Source organism: Prionailurus bengalensis, chromosome E4 (assembly GCF_016509475.1).
Source record: "Prionailurus bengalensis isolate Pbe53 chromosome E4, Fcat_Pben_1.1_paternal_pri, whole genome shotgun sequence".
NCBI classification, from domain to species: domain Eukaryota; kingdom Metazoa; phylum Chordata; class Mammalia; order Carnivora; family Felidae; genus Prionailurus; species Prionailurus bengalensis.
In genome coordinates, this window is record NC_057360.1 from 20,669,122 (window position 1) to 20,680,003 (window position 10,882).

The following is a 10,882-nucleotide window of genomic DNA, read 5'->3' on the forward strand; positions in this document are numbered from 1 at the left end:
TTGTAGGTCCTTAAAAGGGTTGGGGCAAAATAGTTTTTTCCAATTTTTTTTTTAAGTAGGTGTCACGCCCAGCATGGAGCCCAGCATGGGGCTTGAGGTCAAGACTTGAGCTGAGATCAAGAGTCGGGCATTTAACCGACTGAGCCACTGAGGTGCCCCATATTTTCCATTTTTTAAAAACTATGATTACATATAGTCCCCCTTTACTAAAAGTCCCCCTTTACTAAAATTATACGTTAAATATAGTTCTTTGAGTTTTGAGTCATTTAAAAATCAAAATCAAGACATGAAACAGTTCCATCTCCCCGAAAAACTACCCTGTCCCTTTGTAATCACCCCCTCCCCCCAAACCAAGTCTCTGGCATCCACTGATATGTTTTCAGTCCCTCTGGCGTTGCCTTTTTCAGAATGTCACATTGATGGAATCATATAGTATGGAATGTTGTGAGTGTGACTTGTTCCACTTAGAGAATGTTTTTGAGATTCTTTCATGTTGTTGCATGTATTAGGACTTGGGGCCTTAACTTAAATTTTTTTCTCAGAGTACAGAGAATCATCAGACCTCTAGTCAAAAATGTTAAGGGGTGCCTGCATGGCTCAGTCGGTTAAGCGGCCGACTTCGGCTCAGGGCATGATTTCACCGTTCATAACTTCAAGCCCCGCATCGGGCTCTGTGCTGATGGCTCAGAGCCTGGAGCCTGCTTCAGATTCTGTGTCCCCCTCTCTGTCTGCCCCTCTCCTGTTCATGCTCTGTCTCTCTCTCTCTCTCTCTCTCAAAATAAATTAACTTTTTTTTTTTAATTTAAGACTAGACTCCAGAGAAAGGAGAATTCCCAAATTAAAGCATATTAAGACAATACTCACATTTAGAGGTTTGCTCCCAAAGCTTATCCTCAATGGATGTCATAGAAAAATCGTCATTATAGACACTGCTCTCAATGAAGGACAAAGATGAAGGTTAAAGCTATAAAAACTGCCTCTAAGATTTCTGGAATTAAGGAGTCTAATTCTAAAAGAGGAAAAGAAGAGCTAATCCTTTTGAAAGAGCCTTCAAGGCCCACCCTAGGGTCTTAGCAGCTAATTAGGAACAGTTAAATACAACTCAGAACTTTGAGAGTAAGCATCAAAGACTCTTAAGGCCAGAAGGAACTTTCCAGCTATGTCCATGTGTTTATTCACTCTGGATAAGATGGGTCTTTATAGGGGGCTGCACAAAGAAGAACATGGAAGCGAAGGGTATGTTATGGAGTTTTCAGAAAACAAGGGTAAACCCAGAGAAAAGAGGATTGCAAGGCTGATACCAGCTCTCCCTCCCTTCATGGGTAGCAAAGGATCCAAGACAGAGAAGACAGAGGCTGGAATGTTCACAAAACAATAGAAAATATGGGGACTGGCCATATCCAAGCTAGACCCCCTCCCATTTGGCTGCCTGAGAGGTAGTTATTGTCCATTTTTTGAATCCCATGGCAGGAACCAAGGAAATTATGGGAAGGAGGGCCCATAAGTATAAATAAGGAGCTGTTTCTTTCCTTCTGTGGAGCTCAGAGACTTAGGGGATGATCATAACTGAGGATGAAGAAGACTTGGCTGGATATTGAGGCTAGAAAATCATCGTGTCTTTTTGTTTAGAGCTGAATTTGAAAGTAATGTGCCAGGTCCCCAAAGAGGAAAAGAGAAAAATTAACCAGAGCTTTGGGTCCATGAGGTGGCAAATACCTAAACACATCCTGATTCTGGGTCCAGGGCCAGGTTATGGTCCATAAGGCAGCAGTGCATATGGTTGGAGGAGATTTTTAATAACAGGCATCCTACCAGTGCCTTGGCAGAAGCCGGAACAAAGCCCAGCACTCTGTAAAGGCCAGCTGCCTTTGTCTGTCTGTGTGTGTGTGTGTGTGTGTGTGTGTGTGTGTGTGTGTCTTAAGTTTATTTATTTTGAGAGAGAGAGCGAGAGAGAGAGCGAGAGAGAGAGAGAGAGAGAGAGAAAATGAGAGGGGGAGGGGCAGAGAGAGAGAGGGAGGGAGAGAGAGAATCCCAAGCAGGGTCCACAATAAATTCTGTGTACTGAGTGCCCTGGATTCTCCAAGAGTCCTAGACTACAGGGATCCAGTGTGTATACTCTGAGGAAAGAGTAGGGCATGAGTCAACCCCAATCTTGGGGACTAGGGGAGTGGAGCCTCTGGTTACATCTATCTTTATAAAAGTTTGTCATATATAGCTCTGTATCCCTCACAATGCTTTTAAAATTTTTTCATTTAATTAAATCGTTACTGAATGCCTATTATGTACAAAGCACTGTTGGGGGAGGTCAAGTTCACACATTAATCCCTTTTATCCTAGTAACTCCGAACACCGATACTATTGGTAGATCCACTCATTGAAGTACTAATCACAATGATCTGTCCAAATAATCATTCCATAATTTCTTTAAGAATTATTCAAAACAGATGGGACACCTGGCCGGCTCAGTCAGAAGAGCACAGGGCTCTTGGTTTCAGGGTCATGAGTTCGAGCCCCATGTTAGGTGTACAGATTACTTAAATTAACACAACTTAAAAAAATTACTCAAAAAAGATTTAACAAGATTCTATGTACTAAATGCCAGGCATTGGAGCAGTTCAGAGACTCAGAGGGTAGAAAAGTGAACAGGTAGTTTTTTCCTCAAGGCGTACAGTCTAATGGATATATATCATACAACCATTTTATCTATATTTACATACATGAAATTTAGAGTTTTGATTATGAATCCTGTAAACACTGGATTGGCTTCATAAGAAGGAGAAATGGGTACAGTAAGAATAAGGAAATATGCTCATACACATTTGAAACTACATAGTACAGTATTGGACACATAGTAAGTACTCAGTTAATATCCATGCATTTACCAAATGATTGTATTTGAAGATATTCTGGTAAAAATATATGTGGCTTATTTTAAAAAAGGAAAACTCAACAGATTTCAACATGCTATGGTCCAGCTCTCACACTGAAGGGATTTGTTTTATGCTATTTCATTCTTGACCTATAAAAAGGTCTTATGTTATGAGAAAGGGGAATTCTCACTTACCTCTATTATTACGGGGAAATTTTTCATAGGGGCAATTAAGTGTCTGTGTGGTAAGAGTTCTTTGAGAACCGTCGTGTCTAAAATACCCCGATCCCAGATCTGCCAATGTCCTTGGAGTCACTTCTAGGAGAATCTTGACTCCGGATAAGGTAATGTTTCAAAAAGTTCCCAGAGCGAAATTCTACTAGGGAACATTTTGATAAATCCAGACGTGTTAAAACATTAGCAATGATTGGTTTATCAGGTCAATTTGCAAGCCAGCTAAATATCTCTGAAGTGCTGGGTTAGGAGAATGAGGGACTCTTGGGGAAGCTTTTGCTTCTTAGGAGGAGGAACCCAGACAGGTGAGAGGAGATTCTAAAGACAAATCAATCACATCTACTTCACGGTTTGGTTTGGGGATGTTCCATTACAGAAGAGGCAAAGGCGCTCTGTAAACCTTACAAAGAATTAGTTCCTTAAATGGTCTTTTTTTGCAATGAAGCAGTATTTTAAACTTGGGTTGATTTTTCCCCCCCTGGTCTGTAAGGGCTTTGAGTGAATGGAAAAATACATCTTTTGCCCTTACTTCTCTTTTCTAAATAACTCTAGCCAAAAGATATTTTAAGCCCTGAATGAACGGATGGGTTAAAATGTGGTTTAAGTGAATTATTGACATTAAGAAGATTACTTTTTCTTTTGTACTTGACTGCCCGCGAGTTTGAAGTCAAATTTGATTTTCAGGGATGGTAACTACACTGGCTACTACAATGTATACGTGTTCGTTGTTTTGATCTTGACTTTCTACTTCCATTTGTATATATTATTACTGTTAATTAATATGTTTTTGGTATAAATTACCATAAATTCTTCACTTAATAGCATGAATGAATGAATAAGAATAAATGTATAAAACAAACAAAGCATTTGCTGGGACAACTGGACGGGCACAAGCAAAAAAATGAAGTTGGACCTTTTACCTCATGCCACAGGAAAAAAAAAATGAACTCAGAATGGATCAAAGACCTAAATATACCAGCTAAAACTATAAACTCTTAGAAAAAACATAGAAGTACATCTTCGTGACCATGCATTTGGCAATGGCTTCTTAGATTTGACACCACATGCGGCAAAAGAAAAGAAATAGATAAATTGGATTTCGTCAAAATTAGAAACATTTGTGTATCAAAGGATACTATCGAAAAGAGTGAAAAGACAATCCAGAAAAGGGTAGAAAATATTTTCTTTTTTCTTTTAATGTGTATTTACTTATTTTTTGAGAGAGAGAGAGAGTAGGCACAGAGAAAGAGATGAGAGAGAATGCCAAGTAGGATCTGTGCTGTCAGCATGGAGCCCAAATATAAGATCATGACCTGAGCTGGAATCAGGAGTTAGATGCTTGACCAATTGAGCCACCCAGGTGCCCTCTTTTTTGTTGTGGTTGTTTTAAAAGATTTTATTTATTTTTTTATTAAAAATCTTTAATGTTTATTTATTTTTGAAGGAGAGAGAGAGAGACAGAGCATGAGTGGGGGAGGGGCAGAGAAAAAGGGAGACACAGAATCTGAAGTGGGCTCCAGGCTCTAAGCTATCAGCACGGACCCCGACATAGGGCTTGAACCCACAAACTGTGGGATCATGACTGAGCCACCCAGTCTCCCTTAAAGATTTTATTTTCAAGTAATCTCCACACCCAATGTGGGACTCAAACTCACAGCCCTGAGATCAAGAGTTGCATGCTCTATCCACTGAGCCAGCCAGGTACCCCAAGGAAAGCGTTTCGAATCACACACCTTGTAAAGAATTTGTTTGTATTCAGGATACGTAAAGAACACTCACAACTCCAAAACAAAGAGAAACAGCTCAGCTTAAAGCTGAGCGAGACTTGAATAGATATTTTCCTAAAGAAGATACACAAATGGCTAATAAGCACGCGGAAAGATTCTCAATGTCCTCGATGTCATTAGGAAAACACAAACCACGACCACATTGACATACTACTTTAGACCACTAGGATCACTTGAAGACAACGATGACAACACCAAAACAAGGGAAAATAAGAAGTGTTGGTGAGGATGTGGAGAAATCTTCACACATTCCTGGTGGGAAGGTAAAATGGTGCAACTTCTGTGGAAAACAGTTTGGCAATTCCTCAATAAGCCGAACACTGAATTACACATGATACGCCCATCCCATCCCAGTAATTTATTGAAAAGAATTGAAACCAGGTGTTCCAACAAAAGCCGACATAAGAACATTCATCGTAGCACCATTCACAGTAGTCAAAAGGGGGAAATAATCAAGGGTCTGTCACCTGATGAATAGATAAACTAAATAAGATATCTCCATATAACGGAATATTATTTAGCCATAAAAAAGGAATGAAGTAATGACACATGCTACAACATAGACCTTGAAAATTATACCAAGTGAAATAACCCACACACAAGAAGCCACATAATGTATGATTTCGTTTATGTAAAATATCAAAAACAGGCAAATTCATGGAAACACTAGGCAGATTAGTGATTATGAGGGGCTAAGTAGAGCAAGGAATGGGGAGTGATTGCTTAATGATAGAGGGTTTCCTTCTGCGGTGATGAAAATACTCTGGAAATAGAGAGTAGTGATTGTTGCACGGCATTGTGAATGTGTTAAGTGGCACTGAATGCACACTTATTTTTTTTTAATTTTTATTTTCGAGAGACAGAGAGACCACACGCAAGGGAGGGGCAGAGAGAGAGGGGGACAGAGGATCTGAAGCAGGTTCTGTGCTGACCACAGAAAGCCTGATGCGGGGCTCAAGCTCACAAACTGCTGCTAGATCGTGACCTGAACCAAAGTCAGACGTGTAACTGACTGAGCCACCCAGGGCCCTTGAATGGTACACTTTAAAATGGTTAAGGGGCACCTGGGTGGCTCAGTTGGTTACGTGTCTGACTTCGGCTCGGGTCACGATCTCACGGTTCATGAGTTCAAGCCCCATGTAGGGCTCTGTGCTGACAGTTCGGAGTCTGGAGTCTGCTTCAGATTCTGTGTCTCCCTCTCTCTCTGCCCCTCCCCTGCTCACACTCTGTCTCTCTCTCAAAAATAAATAAACATTAAGAAAAGGTTAAATATGTAAATAAATAAAATGGTTAAAGGGGTGCCTGGGTGGATCAGTCAATTAAGCATCCAACTCTTGATTTTGGCTTAGGTCATGATCTCACAGTTCATGGGTTTGAGCATTGGGCTCAGTGCTGACATCGCGGAATCTGCTTGGGAGTCTCACCTCATCCCCTGCTCGCGTTCTTGCCCGTGCATGCTCTCTCTTTCTCTCAAAATAAATAAACATTAAAAAAAATAAAATGGTCAAAATTTCATGTTACGTATATTTACCACAATAAAAAAAAAAAAAGAGTAATCTATCAACCTGTAAATGGTTAAACTGGGACATATTTGCACAAAAAAATACATACTGGGCAATAAAATGGAATGAACTGATGTATGAAACAATATAGGTTAATCTCAAGAGTATTTTATAATGTTAAAAAAAAAAAAGCCATGTCATTTATAAGGCATTCTAGAGAAAGGGAAACTATAGATAAAGACATCAGACCAGCAACGGCCAGGGCTTGGGGCAGGAGATTGACTGCAAAAGAGAACGAGGGACCTTTTTGAAGTCGTAGGGCTGTTTTCAATTTTTTTTTTAAGTTTTATTTTATTTTCGAGGGAGAGAGCACGAGCAGGGAAGGGGCTGAAAGAGAGGGAGAGAGAGAGAACCCCAAGTAGGCTCTGTGCTGCCAACCCAGAGCCTGATGCAAGGCTCCATCTCACGCACGGTGAGATCATGACCTGAGCTGAAATCAAGAATCAAACACTTAAGCGACCGAGCCACCCAGGTGCCCCTGTTGAACTCTTTTGTATTTCTATTGTCGTGGTGATTATCCTTTGTATTTATTGTGGCTCATCAAGCTGTATACCCCAAAAGGGTCAGTTTTGCTGTATATAAATTAAATCTCAATAAAACTGACTTAAAATTTCAATATAGAGAAATGATACCCAAACTTTCGCAGAGATTCGGAAAGTTATAAAATATGTTTTCTTGAGCTAGGAAGAGAAAAAGCAAGCTTAAAAAAAAAAAAACAACAAAAAGAACATTACTCTGGGTTTACTGAATGCCCTTCCTCTGAAAAAATGAATGTACCTGGGGCGCCTGGGTGGCTCAGTTGGTTGAGTGAACGACTTCGGCTCAGGTCATGATCTCACAGTTTGTGAGTTCGAGCCCCGCGTCAGGCTCCATGCTGACAGCTTAGAGCCTGGACCCTGCTTCAAATTCTGTGTCTCCCCCTCTCTCTGCCCCTTCCCTGCTCATGCTCTGTGTGTCTCTCTCTCAATAATAAGTAAACGTTAAAAAAATTTTTACAAAAATGAATTACGTATTTCTATTATTCCAACTCATCAGCCTCTAAGGTAATCTATCTAAAAATATGCAATTCAAACATAAATCCTAAAGACATTATAAATTACCATCTGGAAGTATCCCAAATAAAATTCCATTGAATAAGGTACTGAAAAGAAAGTCCTGTTGGTATAGCATAAACCTCACTATTATATTTGAGTAACTCCTGTAAAAAGGTACATTGTCTTCAGAAAAGAACACCTAATATTTCACGTTCACCTTATAGGTGAACTGTAGTGAACTCTGTGCTTGATTACCCAAGAACTAACCTTCAGGTACAGGTACTTGGTTTATATCCAAACCTTGCAAGAAATAGGTACATGAGAATGTCACCAACATCAAGTGGCTGTATTCTTTAATTTTTACTTTGGCATGGCTTTATCCATATGATCTGATTTCCCAATATTTTATTCCCATGAACATTGATATCACAAACAAAATAGTTAAATATATCCAGAAAACAAATACCATAACTTAAGAAAGACTGATTTTCTCTTTTCTCTTTACTGGGACTCTTCAGTTTAGATGTTATTTAGAAACTAGCTTCTTACATCACTTACATGCACAATCATAACCCCTGCTCTCTAACTGGCTTTTCTGGTCTCTTTTTGGAGTTGTCAAAAGTCAGTAGTTCTTTAATGCCTGGCTATACCATATCTGTATTAAATTAACCAGGTTTTTTTTAAATGTTTATTTATTTTTGAGAGAGAGACAGACAGAGAGACAGAGAGGCAGAGCGCTAGTGGGGGGAGGGGCAGAGAGAGAGGGAGACACAGAATCCCAAGCAGGCTCCAGACTCTGAGCTGTCAGCACAGAGCCCAATGCAGGACTCGAATCCATGAACCACAAGATCATAACCTGAACCAAAGTCGGACACCTAACCGACTGAGCCACCTAGGCGCCCCTAAATTAACCAGTTTTAAGTGATGGTGTTACAATATTGACCTTTACTCTCTGGTCATTTTACAGTAAAACTTCCGGGCTTATTAACATACTATGGATATTCTCTAGAAGAGAATGGGAAAAAAATCTATTCTCTATTTACATATGTATTCTACAATATATTTGTTTCACATTTAGCAAGAAATGTAACATAAAGATCATGCATGATCATGGCTCATTATAGGATTTGTTCCTTGACCTTGAGGGGGTAGCAGGAAGGCTGGAACATTTCTCTTCCAGTCGTTTCTCATTATTCAGTAGCCAGCTTAAGCTTCTTTCCATGGCAGTCTTGATCCAGGAGAATGAAGGCAGAAGCAGCAAGCATCTAAAGGCAGAGGCTTCAGAATGCACAAGTCACTTCCAGCATGTTCTGTTGGTCAGAGCAAGTCACAAGACGTATTCCAATTCTAGAGGGTAGAATGATCGACTCTGTGTTTTGATGGAAGGAGAGGTAACAATGCATTGCAAAAGACTGTGAAAACAGGGACTCGTGACACTCTTGGTTGTCGTTCTTATAATGCTCTACACGGTTGGGAGCACAAATTATTTTGCTACATAGAGATTTGATTAAATAAAGAGAAAGTAATCTTTAGAAATTAGCAACTCTTTTTTTTTCCTTTTCAACCATTCAGGAAAATTTTATAATAAATCCCTTTTCTTCAGTCTGCACAAAATATATTCCTGAGCCAACCTGAACTGTTTTTCAATGTACCTGGAAAGCAAAACTGAATGTGCATCCAGAAATTGCCAAAAACCCTGCATTTTTCTTTTCCATCTGAACTCTGTCTGAAGTATAGGATTCCTGGGGATTTAACTCTCTGAACTATAAACACTGTTTAAACACTAATTAAGGGGTGCCTGGGTGGCTCAGTTGGTTGAGTGTCCCACTTCGGCTCAGGTCATGATCTCGTGGTTTGTGAGTTTGAGCCCCGCGCCGGGCTCTGTGCTGACAGCTCAGAGCCTGGAGCCTGCTTCCGATTCTGTGTCTCCCTCTCTCTCTGCCCCTCCCCTGCTCATGCTCTGTCTCTCTCTGTCTCAAAAATAAATAAAACACTAAAAAAAATTTTTTAACACTAATTACAGGGATCCCTTATCATAATAAATAAATACCATTTATTTCATTAATGGTAGGACATTAAGTACACAAGAACATAAGGGTTAACTTTATCATCTATAAAAAAGTTTATACTAGGTAATCTCTATGATTCTATGATTTTGCCATCATGGAAACATTTCTGACTCATTTAGGCTGGCTTTGATTCTAATATTGACACCAAAGGATGTTTTGTGAGCAGATTTCTTTCCTAGCTTCAACTACAAGAAGGTAATGAGATTCTAATTGTGAGATTCTAATTATCTTAACAAGTCTTTAAAGTATCACGAAGTAAATTTTCTTTTAAGTTAGTCAAGAAAATTCTTTATAATAGATCCAATTTCTTTAATCAACATAAAATATCTCCCTGAGCCAACTTGAACCGTTTTCATCATACCTAGAAAGCAAAACTGAAAGTTTACCTGGAAATTGGCAAGAATTCTGCATTTTTCTTTTCCATTTGAACCCTGTGTCTGAAGTAGAGGATTCCTGGGGGTTGGACTCTCTGAACTATAAGCACTATTTGAAAGCTAATTAAAGGGAGAAAGCTAATCAAAGAGAGAAAAGAAGTGACAGATTTTCCTAAGGACACGAAGTGACAAATCTGTGAAATGATAAATCTTCCTAAGATTTCTATAACTGTAATGCCAGCATAGTCTGTCTCCACCCAATGTGATTTCAGGGGTTCCGGAAAGCTTTTCTGTTAAAACAATGCTTTCTTGCCCTAAACCAATGGCAGCAACGGGTAAGACTGAAGACCTCACCTTTTGCTCACTCTTACTCAGAGCAGCACCGAGGTGTAAGATCCCAATTGTTTTAGAAAATGCAGTAAGTTGGGGTAAACTTCATGTGGGAGTGTAAAAGTCTGATTATCGTAATGTCTTTTTGATAAGAGGGAATATGGAAGGTAACATATTAGTTTGTGTCCTTTCTGGGAGTAAATTTCACTGTTTGACAACCTTCGTGGTGAAGTGGTATTACCTTTCATTTGTTTAGTGTTTACCTTCCAAATGTTTCCAGGTGTGAACATTTCTGGTCAAGTAGGCCAAACGGGTAGGTGGAGTGATGTCAGAGGTCAGGACTCGCAGGTTATCTCGTTTGGCTCTAACTTCTGTTTCACGTCTACCTTTGGCTGTTCAAATCCAGATATGGAGTATGTGTATAGCAGGTGGGGAATCTTCAGCAGAAAACTGGGCTTATTTTCAGGACAGGAAAGTAGGTTTTATGGTTTTCTCAAAAGGAGGGCTCTTGGCACCATGGAATATGTTCAGAAAATAAACAGATTTATCTCAGTTGGGATACATTGAATAAATAGAATAAATAGAAATTGACAATTGATGGGGCGCCTGGGTGGCGCAGTCGG